Below are 25,706 nucleotides of genomic sequence, written 5' to 3'. Positions count from 1 at the left end.
ATATTGTGTTAACGTGCCATATTTTCTGTATATACAAATACTCAGACGAAAACAGTGAACAGGAAAGTTTAGTTTCTGAGCAAAATATTTTAGAGGAATACATTTTCTCTGCCAGCTTCTATAGGTAGAATGCATGATGTTCTAGTGTATATACTTATGGTAGTAGTTCACACTGGGAACAGTACTACTGTACTTGAAGAAAGCGCTGTGGTTAATTGCGAATAAATTATTGCAATAATACAGCTGGGTGGAAGAAAAGCTGTAAAAGGATATCCTTCGTTGTCCATAACAAAGATTTCACATTCGACGTCCCCATCTTACAGCTCTGTGGAAGCTGCAATATTACTCAAATATTATAGTGAAACTCCAGTGTTAAAATTATAGTAGAATGGTGATACAATTAATTCCTGCCCGCACAAAATGTTTCTATTGCCGATGGTGTATATGAAGAGGACCGAAGCAAGTAGGTTGAAACGTCGGACGTTAAGACGCTTTACTATTTTAGAACGACACTGTATAATACCCACAATCATTTTATTTAAAAAATAACCATATTGTCTTATAACCAGTCTAATGAGATAAGCTTCTGTAAAGGTAGGAGACAAGGTACTGGCGGAAGTAAAGCTGTGAGGACGGGGTGTGAGTCGTGCTTGGGTAGCTCAGTTGGTAGAGCGCTTGCCCGCGAAAGGCTAAGGTCCTGAGTTCGAGTCTCGGTCCGGCACACAGTTTTAATCTGCCAGGAAGTTTCATATCAGCGCACACTCCGCTGCAGAGTGAAAATCTCATTCTGGAAACATCCTGAAGGCTGTGGCTAAGCCATGTCTCCGCAATATCCTTTCTTTCAGGAGTTCTGGTTCTGCAAGGTTCTCAGGAGAGCTTCTGTAAAGTTTGGAAGGTAGGAGACGAGGTACTGGCGGGGCGTGAGTCGTGCTTGGGTACCTCAGTTGGTAGAGCACTTGCCCGCGAAAGGCAAAGGTCCCGAGTTCGAGTCTCGGTCCGGCACACAGTTTTAATCTGCCAGGAAGTTTCAATGGTAAGGTATTTTCTTCATCATTTATTGATTTATTCGAATAAACTTTTGAGAGGTAAATCAATCTGCTTCTTTGTGTATAACGTGCATCTTCCTTCGAGAGAGGCGTTCCACTTCTTCTGTCCTAATTCCATTGTTTCTTATATTTCTGTCGTTATCGTTGACTCTCGTGGGTTTGGGTTTGTAGCTGTTTAGTAAGTTTAATATCTGCTTGGTCTGTCTCTTATTATCCATTCTGGATATATTTCCATAAAAATGCAGTCTTATTTTCCATTTTGAAACTGAGCTCTCAGTTTGATACCAAATGTGTTGAGTATTACTATCAATTTTAAGTAACACTATTTTCCTTTGAATCTCCTTACTTTTCCAAGATTTACAATAGAAACAAATGTTGCTTGTTTAGGTGTTCCTGCTGCATATAATATTTCGGTCTTCAGCACTCTTTGATAGTACATTAGTTTTGTGTTCCAGGCCAAAAAATTTTTGTTGTTTCTTTTTTGTCATAAGAAATTGCTTTACCATTTTATGTAATATATTTTCTCTTGATATCTTTGTTTCTGTTTTGCTCGTTATCCATTCCCTTAGATATTATACTTAATATAATTTCTTTTTAGATGGTGTTACGAAATTTAAGATTTGGGCGGCATCACTTATATTTGTCCTCAAATGTATATTTTTTTAAAAGTTATATGTTTACTCCTATTTTGACTGCGGGTTTCTGTAGTTATCTGATTTGTTTTTATGCGCTTTGCAGTGAGAGTCTTCAACGTCATGTAAACAAAAGATATAGCCAATATGTAGTTATTTTGTTTTGCTTCCTTCCTTGATGAGCACCCTTGATATTGATTAAGTGCTTCCATCCTCTCCCTTTCTTCTCTAACGCACATATGAAAAGCAGAGGTGACAAACAAGTTCATTGTCCTACACCTGACTTCATTTAGAAATATTATGACAGGTCCCTCATAAATTTTGCTTTCAGTATTGAGTTTATTAAAATTCCTTAATTTCTATTTTTATTCTCGACTCCGAATTCCTTTAATTGTTTTACTTATTTATTTTTGTAAGCTGATCGATTAGGGCCATTAGATCCACTCTTACATTGGACGAGGGTTCTACATTATATTTACCTATGGAATAATTTTAATATGATAAATAGTATTAAATTATTTGAATGTGCATCGAAACATTGTAAGTTAAGAGTGACAGTATTTGTACTACTGCTGCTGCTGTCAGTGGTAGTGATAACACAATAATAATAATAATACTAATAATAATAATAATAATGATGATGATAATGATGATCGGACAGCTAACACAATTTATAAGAAATGAATTTCGGAAAAAAAACGAAAAAGGTTAGGTGAAATCTCACAACAAGAAGCGACAGAGCAATTAGACGAAAAGAAGCAGAAATTACAAGCATTAGCCAAACGACTCAGAAGATACAAAAAAAGTGAAAATAGAAGGAAACAAAACCAAACATTCAACACAAACCAAAAGAAATTTTACCAGACAATAGATAACACACACATTAAAATAAACAATCCACCAAACATAACAGACATGGAACACTTCTGGAGCAACATATGGTCAAACCCGGTACAACATAACAGGCATGCACGGTGGATACAAGCAGAAACAGACACATACAAGATGATACCACAAATGCCTGAAGTGATAATTTTGCAACATGAAGTCACCCAAGCAATTAATTCTACTCACAATTGTAAAGCCCCTGGAAATGATAAAATAGCAAATTTCTGATTAAAGAAGTTCACCTCAACACATTCACATCTAACTAAATTATTTAACAGTTACATTGCAGACCCATACACATTCCCTGATACACTTACACATGGAATAACTTATCTAAAACCTAAAGATCAAGCAGACACAGCGAACCCAGCTAAATATCGCCCCATAACATGCCTACCAACAATATACAAAATATTAACTTCAGTCATTAAACCGAAATTAATGACACATACAACACAGAACAAAATTATAAATGAAGAACAAAAAGGCTGTTGCAAAGGAGCACGAGGATGTAAAGAGCAACTGATAATAGATGCAGAGGTGACATATCAAGCTAAAACTAAACAAAGGTCGCTACACTACACATACATTGATTACCAAAAAGCTTTTGATAGTGTACCCCACTCATGGTTACTACAAATATTGGAAATATTCAAAGCAGATCCTAAAGTGATACAGTTCCTAAACATAGTAATGAAAAATTGGAAAACCACACTTAATATCCAAACAAATTCAAATAATATCACATCACAGCCAATACAGATTAAGCGTGGAATATACCAAGGAGACTCATTAAGTCCTTTCTGGTTCTGCCTTGCTCTGAACCCACTATCCAACATGCTAAATAATACAAATTATGGATACAATATTACTGGAACATACCCACACAAAATAACACATTTGCTATACATGGATGATCTAAAACTACTGGCAGCAACAAATCAACAACTCAACCAATTACTAAAGATAACAGAAGTATTCAGCAATGATATAAGTATGGCTTTTGGAACAGACAAATGTAAGAAAAATAGCATAGTCAAGGGAAAACACACTAAACAAAAAGATTACATATTGGATAACCACAGCGACTGCATAGAAGCGATGGAAAAAAAACGGATTCCTATAAATATCTAGGATACAGACAAAAAATAGGAATAGATAATACAAATATTAAAGAAGAACTAAAAGAAAACTATAGACAAAGACTAACAAAAATACTGAAAACAGAATTGACAGCAAGAAACAAGACAAAAGCTATAAATACTTATGCCATACCAATATTGACCTACTCATTTGGAGTAGTGAAATGGAGTAACACAGACCTAGAAGCACTCAATACACTTACACGATCACAATGCCACAAATATAGAATACATCACATACATTCAGCAACAGAAAGATTCACATTAAGCAGAAAGGAAGGAGGAAGGGGATTTATCGACATAAAAAACCTACATTATGGACAGGTAGACAATTTAAGAAACTTCTTTATAGAACGAGCAGAAACTAGCGAAATACACAAAGCAATCACTCATATAAATACATCGGCTACACCACTGCAATTTCATAACCACTTCTACAACCCGTTAGATCACATAACATCAACAGATACGAAGAAAGTAAATTGGAGGGGGAGGGCACTTCATGGCAAGCACCCGTATCATCTAACACATCCACACATCAATCAAGACGCATCCAACACATGGCTAAGAAAAGGCAATATATAGAGTGAGACAGAAGGATTCATGATTGCAATACAGGATCAAACAATAAACACCAGGTATTACAGCAAGCATATTATTAACGATCCCAATACCACAACAGATAAATGCAGACTTTGTAAACAACAAATAGAAACAGTAGATCACATCACAAGCGGATGTACAATACTAGCAAATACAGAATACCCCAGAAGACATGACAATGTCGCAAAAATAATACATCAACAGCTTGCCTTACAACATAAACTTTTAAAACAACAAGTTCCTACATACAAGTATGCACCACAAAATGTACTGGAGAATGATGAATACAAATTATACTGGAACAGAACCATTATAACAGATAAAACAACGCCACATAACATACCTGACATCATACTCACCAATAAAAAGAAGAAATTAACACAACTAATCGAAATATCCATACCCAATACAACAAATATACAAAAGAAAACAGGAGAAAAAATTGAAAAATACATCCAACTGGCTGAGGAAGTCAAAGACATGTGGCATCAGGATAAAGTTGACATCATACCAATTATACTATCAACTACAGGAGTCATACCACACAATATCCACCAGTACATCAATGCAATATAGCTACATCCAAACATATATATACAACTACAGAAATCCGTAATTATTGATACATGTTCAACTACCCGAAAGTTCCTAAATGCAATATAACACATACCGTACAGTTAGTAGGAAGTGACGCTTGATCAAGGTCCGCGTCCCTTTCCATTCTTAACCAGACTTAACGTCTGAGAAAGTAAAGAAATGATAATGACGATAATAACAATAATGATAGTTGCTGAATTAAGTAGAATTTAGCAGCATATAAAGCAGGTGTTTTGGGAAACAGCGAGTTCTTGGGAAAGAAAATTTAAGGAGACTGCACCAGCTAAGAATACTGGAAAATGAGCAACATCTGTTTCGAAAGAAGATTGTACCAGAGTAAAATGGTACAAATGGCTCTGAGCACTATGTGACTCAACTGCTCAGGTCATAACTCCCCTAGAACTTAGAACTACTTAAACCTAACTAACTTAAGGACATCACACACATCCATGCCCGAAACAGGATTCGAACCTGCCACTGTAGCGGTTGCGCTGTTATAGACTGTAGCGCCTAGAACCGTTCGGCCACTCCGGCCGGCGCACCAGAGTAACAAGTGCATATAGGGACGGTGGTATTCGTTAATATTGCTGTAGTACATATACCACTAATCGTCTTCAGAATCGGGAGATGTTATTCATGTGTCTAATACGATGGGGGAGATTATTCCAAAGTCGGGTTCCTGCTATACGGAAGGACTTTGAGAAAGTGGATGAACGATGGAACAGTACAAAAGGATTTAGCTTTGGTGCGAGTAGGAGTTTTTGTCGTCTTATTCGGACGAGAAGGTCGAGGAGAGATACGGGGCACATGTACGTTGGTAAGGCAAGACAGAACAGATGCATGGAAATCTCTGCCGTTGTCTGCCTCATAGCTATTATAGATGTGCATATGATGCTGAAATGTAATCAATGAGTCAAACATCACAGATATAACAAACACAAGTATTGATAAGCAGGTGCAGGCTCCTTGCGCTTTACAGAGGAAGACTTTGCAGTTTATATTTTCACGTATTATTACTCCTAGACTCCATGATATTTGTCGCGTTTAGGAATTTCAAATAGTAAGGATTCTGAATGACTTGGACTAGTGAGGTTAGAATGAACAATCAGTGCTGCTTGGGTTTTGGACAGACTGAGTTTTAACCCTTTATCCTGCACCCATTTTGATAGTGTAGACGGTATTAACATTCTCGATGGCTGACTTCAAGTTTAGTGATTTTGCGCTTACATACAGCTGGAGGTCATTAGCGTACATGTGTTATTTGCAGCAGGACAAAAGCGATGACACATCATTGCCATACAATAGAAAGAGTATAGTATCTAACGTGGGTCCCTGGCGACACCTGGTGCTACCTGTCGCTATTGTTACTTTATGGTAGCGGACAAAACACATTGCTGGACAGACGTCAACTGTGAGCGAAGACGTTTTACCCCGCTTGGCAAAAAATTTCGGCAGCTAAGTTCGGCAAGTAAAATGTCGAAGTCGACAAGGGTTTTGCTTCGATCTAAGAAGAACATAATGGTCGCCTCTTGTGTATCTATGGCAAGCTTCAGGTCATTTGTTGTCTCTTTAATGCAGATTTTGCGCTGCGGGTTTTACGGAAACCTGATTGCTGTTCGTCTAGTTGTGGTTAGGTAGTTTGATAGCTGGTCGTGGACTATGTATTCTAATGACTGGGACGGAGCAGGAAGAATTCATAAAGGTCGGTAATCAGAGGGTACTGTGGCAACTTCCTTTTTTGATAGTAAATAAACTAGTCCCTGTTTCCAGGACTGAGGGAAAGCACCTGTGGTTGTGGAGTGACTAAAGATATTTGTTACAGTGATCAGTAGTGGGCTGATAATAATAATAATAATCTTCATCATTTGGACTGTGAGGTCATCGTCTCCAATAGACGTAGATCTGATGGATATAATGGCTTCCTTTATGGGTCTGTAAGTATCATGTTTTAGATAGATTTTTTCATGGCTTTCATTTGTAATGATGACTTTTGCATTTCTGTCGATTGAGTCGTGTGCTTCACGAAGTTATATTGTTTTTACGACACAGAACGGAGCTCTCCCCCCTCTGCGCTGCTGTGTCGGCAGCGGCCAGCAGGGCGTAGGCAGCCGGCCATATCCCGCACCGTGACGTGCTGGCCGCCGCACTTAATTAAACGGATATATCACCGGCGTAGTTGGTTGCCCTTTATGAAGTCGTTTGCATACTCGAAACGAGCGCAGTCCAAGTTGAAAGTTGACACAGCGAGACCTGCCTCTGGTGGCGCCGTCTTTTAAGACAGTGCGCGGCCGTAGAGCGCCGGTTATGCAGGCGGGTGAGTGGCGAGTCTTGTCCGCAGTGTTTAACTCAGAGGAACGGCTGCGCCAACACGTCACGCAACTTACGCTGGGCAGACGGCTAGGAGACACGTGTGCGTTGCTCCCGAGAGGTGTGACCGTGTTCCTGCTCCTTTCAGGCACGCTTGTTAGTAAAACTACGTGTTCTCGACTCCATAACATTGCCAAGTCCTCTGTGCAATTGTGTTCGTTCTCTTGTTTGAACGACGAGAATTTGTACCTCACTACCGTTTCAAGACATAACAGCCGTGCCGTAAGTTGAGCTTCAATGGACACATAGATACGAATGAGGAAAAAGGTACTGTCGGCCTACGTTCATGTGGGAGGGAATGAAATGATTAATAAAGAAGAAAACGTACGAATATTTCATATTCCAATGGAAATTGAAAGTAGTATACAATGAATTACTTTTGAATAAATTACGGGAAAGGCAGTAATCAATGTCTTACAAATATTTAATATTAAAAACAGTCTTTATCGCGATTAATTTATCAAGGTGACCGGTTTCGACCACTACTGTGGTCATCTTCAGACTATTGAGTAGGAACCTCTTTCTGTTGGAGAATCACTACTCAATGGTCTGAAGATGACCACAGTAGTAGTCGAAACCGGTCACCCTGATAAATAAATCGTGATCAAGATCGTTTTTAATAGTAAATAGTAAACAATGAACTCCGTGACCGAACGCAGCTACATGGTCGTCGCCAACCCACCACCTATTCCTTGGCTACATGATCATAAAAAATCTGTGAGCCGCTCAAACCCCCAATAGTGGGAACGTTAATAAATAAATAATAAAGAAGGGTGAGCTGGGAGAGTTCACCCCACCTCTGAAGAAAGAAAAGTTATCCAGATATAGTATGGTTGTTGTTGTCTCCAGCCCGGAAGACCTGTTTGATAGAGTTCTTCACATTGGTCTATTCTTCGCAAACCCCTCTATCTATGCACGACTGCTGAACCTACATCCACTTGAAACTGCTTATTATATTAAAGCCTTATATTCCCTTTAAAGGTTTTACACCCAAACTTCCCTCTATTACTGAATAGATAATTATTTGATCTTTCTGCATGTGAACTACAACCCATCCATTCTTTTAGTCAAGTGGTACCACAAATTCCATTTTTCCATAATTCGAGTCAGTATCCAAGCTTTTCTATCTACCGATCTAATCCTTAGCATACGTCTCTAGCATCAGTTTCAAAAGACCGTTTCTCATCGTCCAATGTTCTCATTCGTAAAAGGCTACAAACCAGACAAACAGCTTCAGAAAAAAAAGTTCCTATAGTTTAAAGTGGATGTTTACAGATTTCTCGTTTCAAAAAATGCATTTCCTGCTGTAACCTGTCTGCATATTATGTCCTCTCTACTCCCATAACCATCAGTTAATTTGCTGCCGAAACACCGAAACTCGGCTACTTACAGCAGTGTCTTATTCCCTGATCCAGTTCCTGCAGAATGTCCCGATTTTATCAACGCGCGGGGTAGCCGCTCGGTCCTGGACGCCTTGTCGCAGCCGTGCGGCGCTTTCCGTCGGAGGTTCAAGTCTTCCCTCGGGCATGGGTGTGTGTTGTCCACTGCGCAAGTTAGTTCAAGTTAGATTAAGTAGTGTGTAGGCTGAGGGACCGATAACCTCAGCATTTTTCTCCCATAAGACCTTACCATAAATTTCGAAAAAATTTTTCCTCATTTTATCTAATTATTTCCCGTTACACTTGTTTACTTTTGTTCATTTTCATCTTATAACCTCTTCTCAATACACTACTCATTTTGTTCAACTGCTCTTCCACGTTCTTTGCTGTCTCTGTCATAATTGCAATGCTATCAGCAAACTCGAAATATTTATTTCTTTTCCCTATACATTAATTCACTTTCGAGTTTTCTCCTAGGATTGTATGGACTGAATAACATCGCGATAGGTTGCACACTTTTCTCACTCCCTTCTCGACTACTGCTTGCCTTTAGTGTCCTTTGTTTCTTGTAACTGCAGTCCCGTCTTTGTGCAAACTGTTACTCTAATGTATTCCCACCACCTTTAATTTTAAATAATATATTACAGTCAAAATTGTAAAAGCTAACTCCAAATATGCAAATACTACACACAATTGCCTCGCGTATAGCTGTATTTCTTCAGAACGCAAAATGATATCCCCTGAGGTCACCTTGTATCAGTGTTTCTATTGGTCAGTAAAAAATTAACATCACTACCATATAATGGGGTGAACAGAAACAGTTTTCGACTTAAAATGAAAAAAAAAAAAAATTAAAAGGAGAACGAAATGTATAATTATAGGGGATTATAGGTCTTGTGCCTGGCTTCAGAATTACAATTTAGGACCTAGATCATGCTTTTATAAGTCTGCCGCTGTAGCTGAGAAGTCAGCACAGGTGATTGCCATGTGGGGGTCCCGGGTTCGATTCCCGCTACTGCCAAAGGACATATGAAAATTGTAATTATATGGGATTGTAGGTCTTGTGCCTGACTTCAGGCTTACAATTACATTTAGGACCTAGCTCATGCTTTTATAAGTCCCCCGCTGTAGCTGAGACGTCAGCACAGCTGATTGTCATATGGGGGTTCCGGGTTCGATTCCCGTTACTTCAAAGATTTTTGCTTGGTGGCAGAAGTGGTACGAGATGCACTTAGCCTCTCGACGCCAACTGAAGAGCTACTCGAGCCATTAGTGGGGGCTCCAAGGCCACAACGCGGAACATTACCATCTACATTCATGCTTTTATAACATAAGAAATTAAGAAAGGTGGTTTTTCTAGTCTCCCAGCAGAGAGGGCTGAATCGAGGCAGCAGCGATAAATATAATTTCTCTATTTATTTGTCTTTAGGTTGAATATGGACATTCCAAAATCTGTTTTGAATCTACGAGAGTAAGAAACAAACTTTATCTGGTTAAAAATGTGTTGTTCAATGAGCAACTAAAAATATTGCGTGAATTGTGGTTTGTTACTCTGTTGGCCAATAGAGACTGTTGAGTCTCTGATTACTTTATCATATTATTTGATTTATGGACTTGGTTTGTTGATTAATACATTAAGTCACTGACATCATATTCAGAAATGATGTATTTGAATCTACAAATCGTTCCCCAGAAGAAACGAAGTGCTTCCGAACATCTCCTTGCCTAAACAAATTACTTCTCATCCGTTAAAATACGGTATCGTTTACTCAAAGGAACATCAACAAAAGCTTGCCTTTTACATATAATGTTTTACATGCTTACAATGTAAACAAGTGCATACTTTTTCTGTATACTTTAATCACTGTATACTTTAATAACTGCCTAGGTTGAGAACAGTACCAGAAGGTTCTTGATTTTCGTTAAATTGGTTGTCTTCTTCTGAAGAAATAGTGAATATTACGGCTTCTGTTGATCTCACAAATTCCAAAAACACAATCCCACCTTTTCAATAAGCCGCAACGCAAGTCATGTCTAAGTTCTCTTTAAAACTGAACACCTCGTTAATGAAACAAGGTTGCAAATTTCCTTTACCATATACTTAAAATAACACAGGTTAGACTCATACTTACAAATGAAGTTAGAAGTAGGTAAATTCATCATCACATCAGATATTTGCCATACAATGACAAAAAAGGACCGAATTGTCATTTCTCAAATTCATAACGTCTCTGTTAAACTGATTCACTGCCAACTTGGACAATCAGACCTTTGATTCACACTCCCGTCGGTTTTCTGACACGATAACAAAGAACTTTTTGAAGTTTCGTTTGTAATAGCCCCATTTAACGTTATTTTGGAATCATGATTTCAACCATAGTACCCGAACACCTATTTTTGACATTAGCACGGGGTGTGCCCACCTTTCGCCTTTATGATGGTTTGAAATCCATTTACTGAAAAATGTGTTCATATCCTTACACATTTATCTTTTCCTTAAGCACAATAAGAGAATCACAGTCTAACCATGTAAAACAACCCCATAACGTAACGCTGCTTCCTCTGCATTTCACTGTTGGTACTACACGTAATGACAGATAAAGTTTTCCAGGCATTCAACAAATCCAGATCCATCTATCCGATCGCCGTAGGATATAGCGTGACTTTTCACTCCAAATCAACTGTTCCCAGTCATGTACTGTCCAGTGTCGTGACTCCGTACACCAAGACGTCAAACATTGCTTAGCGTTGAGTGCAGAAATGTCTAGCTTAAGAAGCGCTTCTCGCCCATTGTACCCCACTACATAAACCACTACTCACAGGAAACGTGCTAGGTGCATTGCAGGTGCCACTCTGGAACTCATTAGTGTTACCTTCACACCCTCCTCAATTATCGAAGGTCCCTGTCCTTCAGTATCCCTGTCCTTCAGTAGATGAGGACTGTCCGGTCTTGACTTAGCTGTGTTTGTACTTTCGCATTTTTATTTCACTATCCCTATAACTCTACCTGTCCTTCAGTATCCCTGTCCTTCAGCACATTAGGTGTGTCCGATCTTGACTTAGCTGGGTTTGTACGGTCGCATTCTTATTTCACTATCCCATCACTGTAACTCTACCTAGAGAGCTGTAGAAGTGTTGAACTGTCCCTCGTGTTTTTTCTACTCTGATGACATCCAATAACTAGTACTCTTCGAAGGCACTGAACCCTCCTAACAGTCCCATCCTACTCTTCCTGCTTCGCTAGTGACAACGCAATACTCCCGGCTCTTTTTTCACTGGCGGGACCGCATCTTGTAACATCTAGTGACCAATGCCTTAGTACGTAGGATTGTCCGCATACTTTTTACCAGAAAGTATGTGAAGCTAATATTTGAGAAATTTCACACCTGTCTGAATTAGAATTGGAATTAACACATTCTCTTTGAAGTCTAACATTATTTCGTTTGTCGCCTTGTAACCTCCCCACAGAAACATTTTAATAGAATTTGGACCATGAACCAAGTGTAACGTCCCCACAAAATTATTAATTAAATGAATTTTTTAATATTGTGACCTCTGAACAAAATTGGCTCCCATTTATAATCTGTGTGCAGAAATGCATTCACATTTAATGTTCCCTCAAAATTCTTTTCTCATTTAATGTTATGTTCAAAACAGAAAAATTCCTAAACACCAAAAATAATTTTAAAAAAATTAGTAACCTGGTAAATTTTATGAGGACAGCAACGCTGCCCTTCGGCCCTGTATTCTGAATAAAAAAGCAAAAATTCTTACCTCAATAAAAACTGCAAATATATCTGCTCTTACATAATAATTTTCGACACAGCTTCGTGCAATGCTGGCGTATATATTTTTTTGATTCTTGGAAGAAATGATCATGCATTGGAAATATTCTTTAAATTGAAATGAATGCTTTTCTTTAAAAAAGTTAGTTTATATTATAAAAATTATTATTGGGGCATTTTTTGAAGGAAATTAAAAGACAATGTACATTACTAGATATGCGCAAGGCTGCTTCTTTACCTTGTACAACAATACTCATCTTCCAGAGTTCTGACCAGAGTCCCGAGCAGACCAGACAGCCGACACGCGCCGACTGCCGCCGACTCACGCAGACTACTCAAGACTACTGAAGACTACTGCTTACTAGCACGGACAGAAGACTAAAGCCGACTGATGCCGACTCGCTACAAGCAACAACTCTGGTCAGAGACTCTGCCATTTCTCGCCCATCGCCGGCGACGCATACGTCTTTCATAACCCTCCACTGGAGGGGGGCAAAATTTGGCAGCGATGGTGAGCCAATTGGACTTGCCATGAGCAACAAATTTTTCTTAATTAACTAAGTTTACAATCACAGAATATATACATATACACTCCTGGAAATGGAAAAAAGAACACATTGACACCGGTGTGTCAGACCCACCATACTTGCTCCGGACACTGCGAGAGGGCTGTACAAGCAATGATCACACGCACGGCACAGCGGACACACCAGGAACCGCGGTGTTGGCCGTCGAATGGCGCTAGCTGCGCAGCATTTGTGCACCGCCGCCGTCAGTGTCAGCCAGTTTGCCGTGGCATACGGAGCTCCATCGCAGTCTTTAACACTGGTAGCATGCCGCGACAGCGTGGACGTGAACCGTATGTGCAGTTGACGGACTTTGAGCGAGGGCGTATAGTGGGCATGCGGGAGGCCGGGTGGACATACCGCCGAATTGCTCAACACGTGGGGCGTGAGGTCTCCACAGTACATCGATGTTGTCGCCAGTGGTCGGCGGAAGGTGCACGTGCCCGTCGACCTGGGACCGGACCGCAGCGACGCACGGATGCACGCCAAGACCGTAGGATCCTACGCAGTGCCGTAGGGGACCGCACCGCCACTTCCCAGCAAATTAGGGACACTGTTGTTCCTGGGGTATCGGCGAGGACCATTCGCAACCGTCTCCATGAAGCTGGGCTACGGTCCCGCACACCATTAGGCCGTCTTCCGCTCACGCCCCAACATCGTGCAGCCCGCCTCCAGTGGTGTCGCGACAGGCGTGAATGGAGGGACGAATGGAGACGTGTCGTCTTCAGCGATGAGAGTCGCTTCTGCCTTGGTGCCAATGATGGTCGTATGCGTGTTTGGCGCCGTGCAGGTGAGCGCCACAATCAGGACTGCATACGACCGAGGCACACAGTGCCAACTCCCGGCATCGTGGTGTGGGGAGCGATCTCCTACACTGGCCGTACACCACTGGTGATCGTCGAGGGGACACTGAATAGTGCACGGTACATCCAAACCGTCATCGAACCCATCGTTCTACCATTCCTAGACCGGCAAGGGAACTTGCTGTTCCAACAGGACAATGCACGTCCGCATGTATCCCGTGCCACCCAACGTGCTCTAGAAGGTGTAAGTCAACTACCCTGGCCAGCAAGATCTCCGGATCTGTCCCCCATTGAGCATGTTTGGGACTGGATGAAGCGTCGTCTCACGCGGTCTGCACGTCCAGCACGAACGCTGGTCCAACTGAGGCGCCAGGTGGAAAAGGCATGGCAAGCCGTTCCACAGGACTACATCCAGCATCTCTACGATCGTCTCCATGGGAGAATAGCAGCCTGCATTGCTGCGAAAGGTGGATATACACTGTACTAGTGCCGACATTGTGCATGCTCTGTTGCCTGTGTCTATGTGCCTGTGGTTCTGTCAGTGTGATCATGTGATGTATCTGACCCCAGGAATGTGTCAATAAAGTTTCCCCTTCCTGGGACAATGAATCCACGGTGTTCTTATTTCAATTTCCAGGAGTGTATGTTCTCTAGCTGTCCTTTCCAAAACCTTCAGTCATCATACCATGCGACATAAGACATACTGTCAAAACGAACTGCAACAAATACTTAAATAACTACATAGCATCTCTTAACTAACAGTATATATATAAACTTCATCATTATTTTTAATATGCAAAGAAAAACTTCATTATCCATATCATCATAACTCCATTATTATCATCACCTGTAAAGAAAAACTTCGTTATCTGTATTAGCATATTCTTCATCATTATTCATCACCATTCATTATCATCTGCAAAAAAGTTACTTCATTATTCATTATACAACTATTCCTTATTTCTAGCATATTTCATCACTAAAACTAACATGTGTAGTTCTGTCTGACAGCCTGCATCAATCGCCTCGTATTCTGAAAAAAAAAAATTAGTTAAGACTGCTATTCTTCGATGTGTATAGTATATTCTTGTTAATGCTTGTTAATTCTGATCCATTTACTCTTCGTGATGAGGTATTACATCTTCTTGCGTTCATTCTGAAGGTGAAATTCCCATTTCTGTTTAATTTATGTCTTTTACACGTTATTTCTTTCTGAAAATGATGAACAAAGATTAATGTCTTGCATTTAAATCATATACCAACTAAATAAAAACTGGTTTATAGTAACATAATTAAGCATACAGCATAGCATGACAGAAAACGTAATATGTCAAAACATAGACAGTGTGCAGGAGCAAAAATGTACACAGAGTATCACAATGTAGCAGAAAAAAAAAATGTAAAATAGTCACGATGTTGAGATATCATGAGGCAAAAATGTCAAAGTCAACTGGTGTTTGTTATATCTTAAATATTTGATAGTGCATACAAACAAAACAGGAAAACAATCATACATAAATGAAAAATGGAAAATATACACGGTCTGATGTGTAACGACAAGAAGAGCGACCTGCTAACCTTACCTTGCCAGGCACTTGCCAAGAGAAAATACGATAATCATCAGTAAGTGTTCATGTGAATATAATTGCATAAGTGTGATAAATCATAAAGTATGTTCATTCAATAAAGGGTTTGACGTTCGACACGTGGTAGTTCCCTTTGGTTTTTCTGGTTCTCAAAGTTTCGACGTGTACTACATTGGGGTGAGGAATGCTGCGAATTCGATATGGACCTGCGTATAGAAGCTCAAATTTACCGCATCTACTCTTTCCTCTGTTGGATAAATAGTTTGTACGTACTAATATCTTCTGTCCAATAGGAAAGTCACGGCATGTACAAACCTGCTTTTGCTGTCTTCTCCGGCGCTCTGCGGCACGTTTGATGTTGTTCAGCGGAATGTCAATTATTTCATGGTGTCGTAGTCGACGAGATGTAGGAAAGGTTACTAATTCTTTAATTTTTTTAGGTGGTTCAACATTTTTCAGTATAACAGACGGAGATTGCATAGTAGATTCATTTGGTATGGAATTAATTACATCCTGGAATGAGAGTATGTGTGTGTCCCAATCAACATGTTCTTTATGGCAGTATATTCTACACAGTTTACCAATTTCTTTCATTAATCGTTCACAAGGGTTCGAAGAAGCATGGTACCTGGATATATAGATCGGAGAAATGTTTCTAGCTCGTAACATACGTGTCCATATAGCAGATCGAAATTGTGATCCATTGTCGGAAATTACTTTCAACACATGCCCTACATGAAATAGAAAATGTTTTACAAATGCTTTCGAAACAGTTTTAGCAGTAGCTTTGCGAACGGAGTGAAGGTAACAAATTTTGAAGTGAGTTCAACAGCGACAAAGATGTAACAAAAACCTGGTAGTGAGGTCGGACTTGTTCTTTTGTGTTCCGATTCTACTTTGATAGTATCCGTAACAGCTTGCAAGTGTCAAAATTAATCATTTGCTGAAAAACATTTGTTTGTGTTTTGTAAGTGTCGTATATTGGTAGTGACAGCAGAAGACAACACAGCTGACGGACAGAAGCATTAGCTCGCGCAGCTGACCAAAGCATGTGAAAGAAAAAAAGAATACTATGTCTCTTAATGACGACGAAATGAAATTTTCAAATGCAACTTGTTGAATGTACATGACGCTGAAATATGCTTTGCAGAAGTTGGTTGCGATGTCTTGCTGATTGTTGCTAAGAGAACGGGATAGTGCGTCTGCTACAATATTTTGTGTGCCGGGAATGTGAACAATTGTAAAATTAAATTCCTGCAAATAAAGTTTCCATCTACTTAATATGTCGTGTGTAAATTTAGCCGAAAGTAAAAATTGTATCGCTCTGTGATCTGTGTAAACGGTGGTATGTCTTCCATAAAGAAAATGCCGAAATCTCGTAAAAGCCCATACTACACATAATGTTTAAAGTTCTGTAACAGAATAATTGCGTTCAGCAGGTGACAGAATGCGACTTGCAAAGGCGATGTTTTTAATTACTGTACAGCCATCTTCTTCAATTTCCTGAAAAATATGTACGCCTAAAGCGGTGTTAGAACTGTCGGTGGCAATGGAAAAATTTCTAGTAAGATCTGGGTGCGATAAAAGTGGTGCATTCAACAAAGCATGTTTCAGGTTCATAAATTCAGAATGTGCTTGCTTATCCCAGGACCAAATAGTGTTTTTACCTGTCAATTGACATAATCTAGGGGTGTCTAAAGCAGAGTAATGAATAAATTTACGAAAAAAGTTAATTAAACCCAAAAAGCTGCGCAGTTGTTTCTTCGTCGTAGGAACAGTAATGTCACGTAAAGCTTGAAGTTTTTCAGGGTCAGGCGTAATGCCCTCGGCTGAAATTACATGTCCAAGAAATTTTATAGAAGTTTTGCCAAAGTGCGATTTACTGAGATTAACTGTGAGTTCTTGTGCACGAAAAGTTCGTAACTGTTGTTCAAGAATCAGATTGTGTTCAGACCAGTTAGCTTCTGCAATAAGAATGTCGTCTACGTACGTTGTGATTCTGTCTTTAAGTTCTGTCTGAAGTATTGTATTCAAACCGCGAATAAATGCTGCAGAAGACATAGTTAAACCGAATGGTAATTTACAAAATTGATAACAGTCACCAAAACAGAGAAAAGCCGTGTACTTTCTGCAGTTCGGATGGAGTTGAATTTGCCAAAATCCCGATTTCAAATCTAATGTGGAATAAATAGCAGTACCATGAAATTTCTGTAGAAGTTCTAGTGTCTGTGGGCGATCTGTTTCATTAATAATAATGTCGTTGATGTCACGCGAATCAAGTACGAGGCGAAGTGAACCATCCTTTTTCTTAACAATATGGAGCGGGTTTATGTACGGACTAACTGCCGGTTCAATAATTCCTTGGTCGAGCATAGCTTGCAATTCTTTCTTAACTTGTTCTCTATGAATATACGGAATGGGATAATGTTTGGCTTTAAATGTGTCGTGCTGTTTAACTTGAAATTCATACGTTAAACCGGACATAGTACCAGGAACGTTGTCAAATACGAGCTTGCTGTAAAAGAATTTTGCGTAGTAGCGTGCGTTCGTCGTCTGTATTTGCACTGCTCTGTTTAACTTTTATCATAAATCATCTGTATAACGTCATAGTCGGCTTCGTCTGGAGTATCATAGTTGTGTACGTACGTATCTGTGAACAATGTGGAATGACAGTCTAAGTTACGTGATGCGGAAATGACCTCTGTACGATTAATTGTTTGTTCTTCTGCAAATAAAGAGTGCTGAAATTCTAAAGCCAGTTGTACATATTCATCCTTTAACATTAAATACGAATTTTGAAAGTCAATAATTGCGTCGTGTTGTACCAGAAAATTCGTACCTAAAATAACGTCTGTCGTCAATAAGGGAACAATCCAAAAATTTGAGTGAAATGTATGACCTGCAATACAAAATGATAAATGTGTCTGTAATTTAACATCTACTCCTTTACCAGATACTGCTCCTTTTACTTTCGTTATGCCTAATGGTAACGTAGGATAAGTATTCTCTTTGTTACATTCGTTGAAAGTTTCCTCATTTATGACTGACATAGGAGATCCAGAATCGATTACTGCTGAAAATTTCGATGATCCAATTTTTATTTCAATGACAGGGTGTGAAGTGGTTTTTTGAATAACTGGTCTTTCCTGCAAAAGAGGGTCTCGGATGTCATCAAAAGCCGGCCGCGGTGGTCTAGCGGTTCTGGCGCTGCAGTCCGGAACCGCAGGACTGCTACGGTCGCAGGTTCGAATCCTGCCTCGGGCATGGGTGTGTGTGATGTCCTTAGGTTAGTTAGGTTTAAGTAGTTCTAAGTTCTAGGGGACTTATGACCTAAGATGTTGAGTCCCATAGTGCTCAGAGCCATTTGAACCATTTTTTTGTCATCAAAAGTAATAACATTTTCGTGAACAAGATTCTGCGTGTGAAAAGTATTGCTTGCGTTACTGGAAGATGCAACCTGTACTGTATTTAGTCAAATTCTATCTGACGTGCTATTATTTGCAGGAGGATACTGTGGCATTTCAACTATTTCTACTGTTCTGTTATTTCTTCCTGACGTATTACGTTCGGGATGATACCTACTGTCTGGTTCATTCATGATAATACGTTGTTGCGGATGATTTTGCTGCTGATAAGACCGACTGTTATTAAATGTACGCTGAAAATTGTGCTCATTACTTTGACGTCTGTCATGATGGTCATTTCTATACGGTGCATTGCGATAGGAATTGAAATAGTGTGTTTTCTGTACGTACTGATTTCCTTGTTGCTGTCCGTTACTATTTGTTGGAGCTGACGCTATACGTGCAGGCGGCGAAACATTAAAGCTTGGTTGACCTTGTACATTACATTGTTGGTTAGGTATGCTAACCGGTTGGCTTTCATGCTGTTGTGGAGAAAAACGTCTATTGTTACCAAAATGTGTTTGCTTCTGCTGAAAATTTTACACATACTGATGATTAAATTTTTGTCTGATATTAAAGTTCTCGTGGTTGTCATTTCTGGAGCGTCTAATGAAAAATTGTCACTTTCGGTAAAACTTGTCTTATCGGGTTTTCTTTACTCTTTCTTAATCCTAGATAGAGCGATAGTTGAAGAGCTATTTTGATAGATATAAAGGATAGTAGAAGAGAAGGCAGCAGTGCAGAAAACTAAAGATGAAACAGCACTACTATGGCTCGGGGCCCTGTGCACGCTATGGCACATATTCATTAAAGCGCAATGAATCCCCTGAGGTAAGTTACGCGCTGCAAATAAATTTTAGCTTTTGCGTTACGGGCAATGGCGGTGAAAATTCAAAAGTAAATTGTCGTATCAAGTCCAAAACTAGTTTCTGCATTACAGGCAATGCTGATGAAAGTACAAAAATAAATTGTCGTATACGGTTCAAAGCGTGTACCTGTGCTCTGTCATTTTCAAATACCTTAGATTTTCTTACGGATAAAAATCGCTCGTAATCAACGTTATCGTCTCTGAATGTGTGAACAGGTTCACGATTGCATCAGAAGCTGTCCTGCGAGCACTGGTAGAGCACTTGCCCGCGAAAGGCAAAGGTCCCGAGTTCGAGTCTCGGTCGGGCACACAGTTTTAATCTGCCAGGAAGTTTCATATCATATAAACCAGATTGCCAGACTAGAATCTTAACCTCGCGACTGTCCGACCCTGGTAGCTGAGTGGTCAGCGCGCAGGAATGTCATACCTAACGGCCCGGGTTCAATACCCAGTTGGGTCGGAGATTCCCTCCGCTCAGGGGCTGGGTGTTGTGTTTTACCTACCATCATCATTTCATCCCCATCGACACGCAAGTTTCCGAAGCGGCATCATCTCTAAAGACTTGTACCAGGCGAATGGTCTACAAGACAGGAGGTCCTAGCCACGGGGCACTTCCATACCTTACGACTTCCAAATACCCTTTTCGAATTCTGAAGGTAGCAGGAGGGAAATTCAGGAAGCGAAAGTTTGTTTATAATTTCTCCAGAAAGCCGACTATAGTTTTAAAAGTCGAAGAGCATGAAAGGAAACAATAGTTGAGAAAGGGATGAGACTGTTGAAACCTTTCCCTGATGTTACTCGATCTACATTTTGAGCAAGCTATAAAAGAAATCAAAGAAAAGTTTGGAAAAGGAATTAAAGTTCACGTTGGAGAAAAAGAACCATGGAAGTTTGCGACAGCTAATCCCCGAGAGAAGAAAATCTCCGACCAATGCCGACCACGCCCGGAATTGAGCTCAGGCCCCTTCGGTCACTAAACTGCAGTGCTAACCGCGCAACTAACGAGGCTGACCATTTAACTGTTGGAAAGTCTTTCCAGTTTAGACGTGAAGAGAATAGAAGGTTTTGAAATATGCTGCCACAGAAGAATGCTGAGGATTAGGTGGGCATATCACGTACCTAATATAGAGGAGAAAAGAAATTTGTGGAAAATCTGATTTGTTGACTGAACGCATTCTAAGACAGGAAGCAATCATCAGTACAGTATTCGAGGTAATTGTGTGTCTGTGGTGGAGATGAAAAATTGCGGAGGAACACCACGAGGTGAAATCAGTAATCACTTTAAAGTGGACATAGATTGCAGCGGCTGTTCAGAGTTGAAGAGGCTAGCACAGGTTACAGTTGCGTGGAGAGCCACATCAAAGCAGTCTTCGGACCAAAGACCACAAGAACAGCTTCGGAATATGAATCCAGAACGTATGTTTATCACAGTGAAGCGAAACTTGAGGTTAATGGGCTATGGCAGCAGACAACCGACGCGAGTGCCTTTGCCAACATCGCCTGCAGCTCCTCTCCTGGGCTCGTGTCCATATCCGTTGGACCCTATACAGCCGGAAAACCGTGGCCTGGTCAGATGAGTCCCGATTTCAGTTGGTAAGAGCTGATGGTAGAGTTCGAGTGTGGCACAGACCCCGCAAAGCCATGGAGCCAAGGTGTCAATACTGCACTGTATAACCATGTGGTGGGCCCATAATGACGTGACTTTGTTTAGATGGAATTGAGTGATTCCTTTGGTCCAAATGAACTTATCATTGAATGGAAATGGTATGTGCGGCCACTTGGAGACCATCTGCTGCCATTTATTGACTTATTTTTCCCGAACATCAATGGAATATTTATGAATAACAATGCTCCATCTCACCGTGCCACCATTGTTCGGGACATTCTAGACAACTCGAGCGGATGGTTTGGCCACCCTGATGGCCGACAGGAATCCCATCGAACGTATGTGGGGCATAATTGAGAGATCGGTTCGTGCACCAAATCGCGCGCTGGCAGCACTTTCGGTATTATACGCGGCTGTGCAGGCAGTGGAATTTCAACGAATTGTTAAATCCATACCACGTCGACCTGCTGCCCTTTGCCGGGCAGAAATAGATCTGACACGATATTAGGTGGTATCTTATGTCTTTTATCACCTAAGTGTAGGATGCTAGTTTCTTCTGGATGACAGTAATTCTCAAAAATGGTTCAAATGGCTCTGAGCACTATGGGACTCAACTGCTGTGGTCATCAGTCCCCTAGAACTCAGAACTACTTAAACCTAACTAGCCTAAGGACATCACACACATCCATGCCCGAGGCAGGATTCGAACCTGCGACCGTAGCAGTCCAGTAATTGTCCTGCAGATGCGAATTTAAGGTTAATTTCACAGTATTTTAACCAAGAAGGTGTCATTATAATTAAGCCATACACTAGAAATGCATGTCGTCATAAAAATTACGGTTGCAGTTTCCCCTTGCTTTCAGCCGTTCACAACACCAGCACAGGTGGGCCAAGTTCGCTGATGTTATCAGGCCGGATTAGTCAGTCATTTTGACCATTGAAAAGTTGTGACCCTCTACGGGAAGTAATCGTTAGTCTGGCTTCTCCACAGCTAGCCCTTCTTGACGGTTACACCTTGTTATAGTTCTGGCCTTGCAGCCATCGTATTCGGCTACAAAAGCTCCCTTTAGAGCAGTTGAGAAGGCAGCAGTTGCGAGATGACGTAATGTGGTGTGTGTTTTTTTTTCGGTGCCGCCTAAATTGAGGTCCTTCTCCGCGACTGGATGATGTATTCGGAAGTTGGGAGCCAAAATGAAAATCTTCTGTTATTAATATTAGACAAACTAACCAGCGTATTTCCTTGCATGTCACATGTAAAGCATCTCTCCATAGCGTGCTATCATTCCATTATTTCACAAGTATTAATAACCAACGGAATAATAAACAGCTGCGAAAGGAAAAGACAGAGGAAGCACTTCGGTAACCTTCTGATCGCGTCTAACTTGGATGGCGGACGAAGTGTTTCGGCTTTAAGATCAGAGCTCATTCGGCAGTCTCGGACGACAGACATGTTGACCGTCGCGGACAACATGTCTTTCTACGCAAGGGACAACTTATGCATTCCACTCAAGGCGGTGGAGGCAAATAGCCATATTGCGTGTACTGCAATCTTAGTGCATATGAGATCAGTGACACGTCATCTGTGGTAACACAGAGGAGGTAAGAAGGAGAAAAGTATTTTTGAGGGAAGGGACTTATCATTCACACGTATACATCCTCCTTTCTCCAGAACCCTCTCTTTTTCTACTTGCCGTAACCTGCGATATGGCCCTCACTGTAGTTGAGGCATGTAATAAACACCACATGTGTTGGGGTGGGGACAGATAGAATTTAAAAACAATGATTTTTTACTTTTTAGTACGGTTTAAAGGCAGAAGAAGTCGTTCACTGCATAGCAAATCCAGAAAACCACGTTATGCGAATTAGTGTGATTGTTAATACGCATTTAAACAAACACTCCAGTGTCCATTATAACTGCAATATCGTTCTTTCAGTTTCAGAGTTATGCTATGCTACAGTGGATGTCAACAATTCCACGTATCTGTGGATATTACATAGTTGTTGCATGTTTCATAAATTTTTAATATTGTCTTTCCTACTATATTGACTGTACTGGAAATCATCAATAATATGAAAAATGGTTGAAATGGCTCTGAGTACTATGGGACTTAACTTCTAAGGTCATCAGTCCCCTAGAACTTAGAACTACTTAAACCTAACTAACCTAAGGAAAACACACATCCATGCCCGAGGCAGGATTCGAACCTACGACCGTAGCGGTCGCGCGGTTCCAAACTGAAGCGCCTAGAACCGCTCGGGCACTCCCGCCGGCAATAATATGAAATCAGACCAAATTATGTTCTAAGTTTTAGGATAACTTCTTTCGGTCCTTGCACCTTCGGAATATAAAAGAAGAAGAATTGTTGCCTGGTAATGTCGTGATGACGGCAAGGACATTGGGGTGAGGAGGGGGTACAAGGATTGGGTGCTGGATGTGCTTGGACAAAGACGAGGAATTAAATAGACCCTGCAATTTGTGAATGAATCATCCTTACATTCCTTGAGTGCCTCGGAGGAAACATCATATAAACCAGATTGCCAGGCTAGAATCTTAGCGAATACTCTTTCAAGTTCTGAAGGTAGCAGGAGGAAAATGCAGGAATCTAAAGGTTATTTACAGCTTGTCCAGAAAGCGAACCATAGCTGTAAAAGTCGAAGAGCATGAAAGGGAAACAGTAGTTGAGAAAGGGATGAGGCAGTGTTGTAACGTATCCTCGATGTTATTCGATCTACATTTTGAGCAAACTATAAAAGAAAGCAAAGAAAAGTTTGAAAAAGGAACTAAAGTTCACGGTGACGAAAAAAGAACTTCAAAGTTTGCGACAGTTAGTCCTAGAGAGAAGAAAATTTCTGACCATGCCGACCACGCCGGTGATTGAGCTCAGGCCCCTTCGGTCACAAAACTGCCGCGCTAACCGCGCAACTACCGAGACTGACCATTTAACTGTTGGAAAGTCTTTCCAGTTTAGACATGAAGAGAATGGAAGGTTTTGATATATGGTGCCACAGAAGAATGCTGAGAACTGGGTGGGCAGATCACGTACCCAATATGGAGGCACTGAATGGAACTGGGGAGAAAAGAAATTTGTGGAAAATCTTATTTATTGATTGAACGCATTCTAAGACATGAAGGAATCATCAGCGCAGTATTCGAGGTAAGTGCGTGTCTGTGGTGGAGATGAAAAATTGTGGAGGAAGACCAAGAGATGAAATCAGTAATTACTTTAAAGTGGACATAGATTGCAGTAGCTGTTCAGAGTTGATGAGGCTAGCACGGGCTACATTTGCGTGGACAGCTGCATCAAAGCAGTCTTCGAACCAAAGACCACACAAACAGCTTCCAAACATGAATCCAGTGTCTGGATTGCTATGACCTTTAACTAGGTCAAATAAGTTAAGTACACATATCAGATTTTCAGATGGATGTGGCTTAAAGTAATGATTAGATTTATTTCACATACTAAGTTTTGGAGCATACGGTCAGCGTAAGGTATACATTCTGTGGTATTTCAGTATTAACCCAAATTGAAAAATAAGAAAAGTAATTCAGCCTTTATTATAGCACACAAATTTCATACTGGGCTGGTTCCTTAGTATGTGTTAAGAGAAATGAAACATGGTTACAATTTATATTACAACATGATTATCAACATGCAGATTTCATTGTATTTGTCACTAACGTTTTAAAAATAATATCGTTTAGTAACGAGGATTTACGAGTTTTACACCAGATGGAGATATATGAGCCCCCATTCTGGTTCGTTTTTATTGCGTGCGTAATGGTTATGCGAACGTAATCCTGTATGTATGTCGTAAATACTGCACTAAACATGGAAATAATAGAACACGAGCGTCATCTGTTCTCATTGTACTCCTGCCACTGGCTTTAACGGTGTCTAATGAACGATAACTATAACTTGCGGTCTGTAGCACAGAAGCTAACAGCATCGATGGTGTAATAATTTAAATAAGTAGGTATATCCGTATTCCGAAAGCCACGACCTAAAGGAAACTGGGGGGTGGTGGTGTTCGCTGCCTGACAATTGGGATCTGATGCTCATGTAGAACATAACAGAGAGAAACACACATCATATAGCCTATCAAAAGGACTTCCCTGGCAATACCGCAGAGTTGTCAAATGGAACATAAATATAAAGTGTTAAGTTAAAATAAAGGGATATCTGAAAACAAAGGTAGGAAGCGGTAGATAACATGAATTTAAGTGAAAGTAGTTAGTGGCTAGTGAAGAAAAAAAACAGTGAAAGGAAAACTGTTGATGTAACCACATACTTGAGGCGTCAAATAAAAGTGCTGGTGACAAAGTGAGAAATGGGTTGGTAATTATAGTGGCCTTTGATATTGTCTGAAGACTTCTGAATACAATAGAGGCCAGTTTATAAAATAGTAACGCATCGAAAAATAGTTTACAATAGT

Source organism: Schistocerca nitens, chromosome 6 (genome assembly GCF_023898315.1).
Source record: "Schistocerca nitens isolate TAMUIC-IGC-003100 chromosome 6, iqSchNite1.1, whole genome shotgun sequence".
Classification (NCBI taxonomy): Eukaryota; Metazoa; Arthropoda; class Insecta; order Orthoptera; family Acrididae; genus Schistocerca; species Schistocerca nitens.
Note: the sequence above shows the minus strand (reverse complement) of the source record.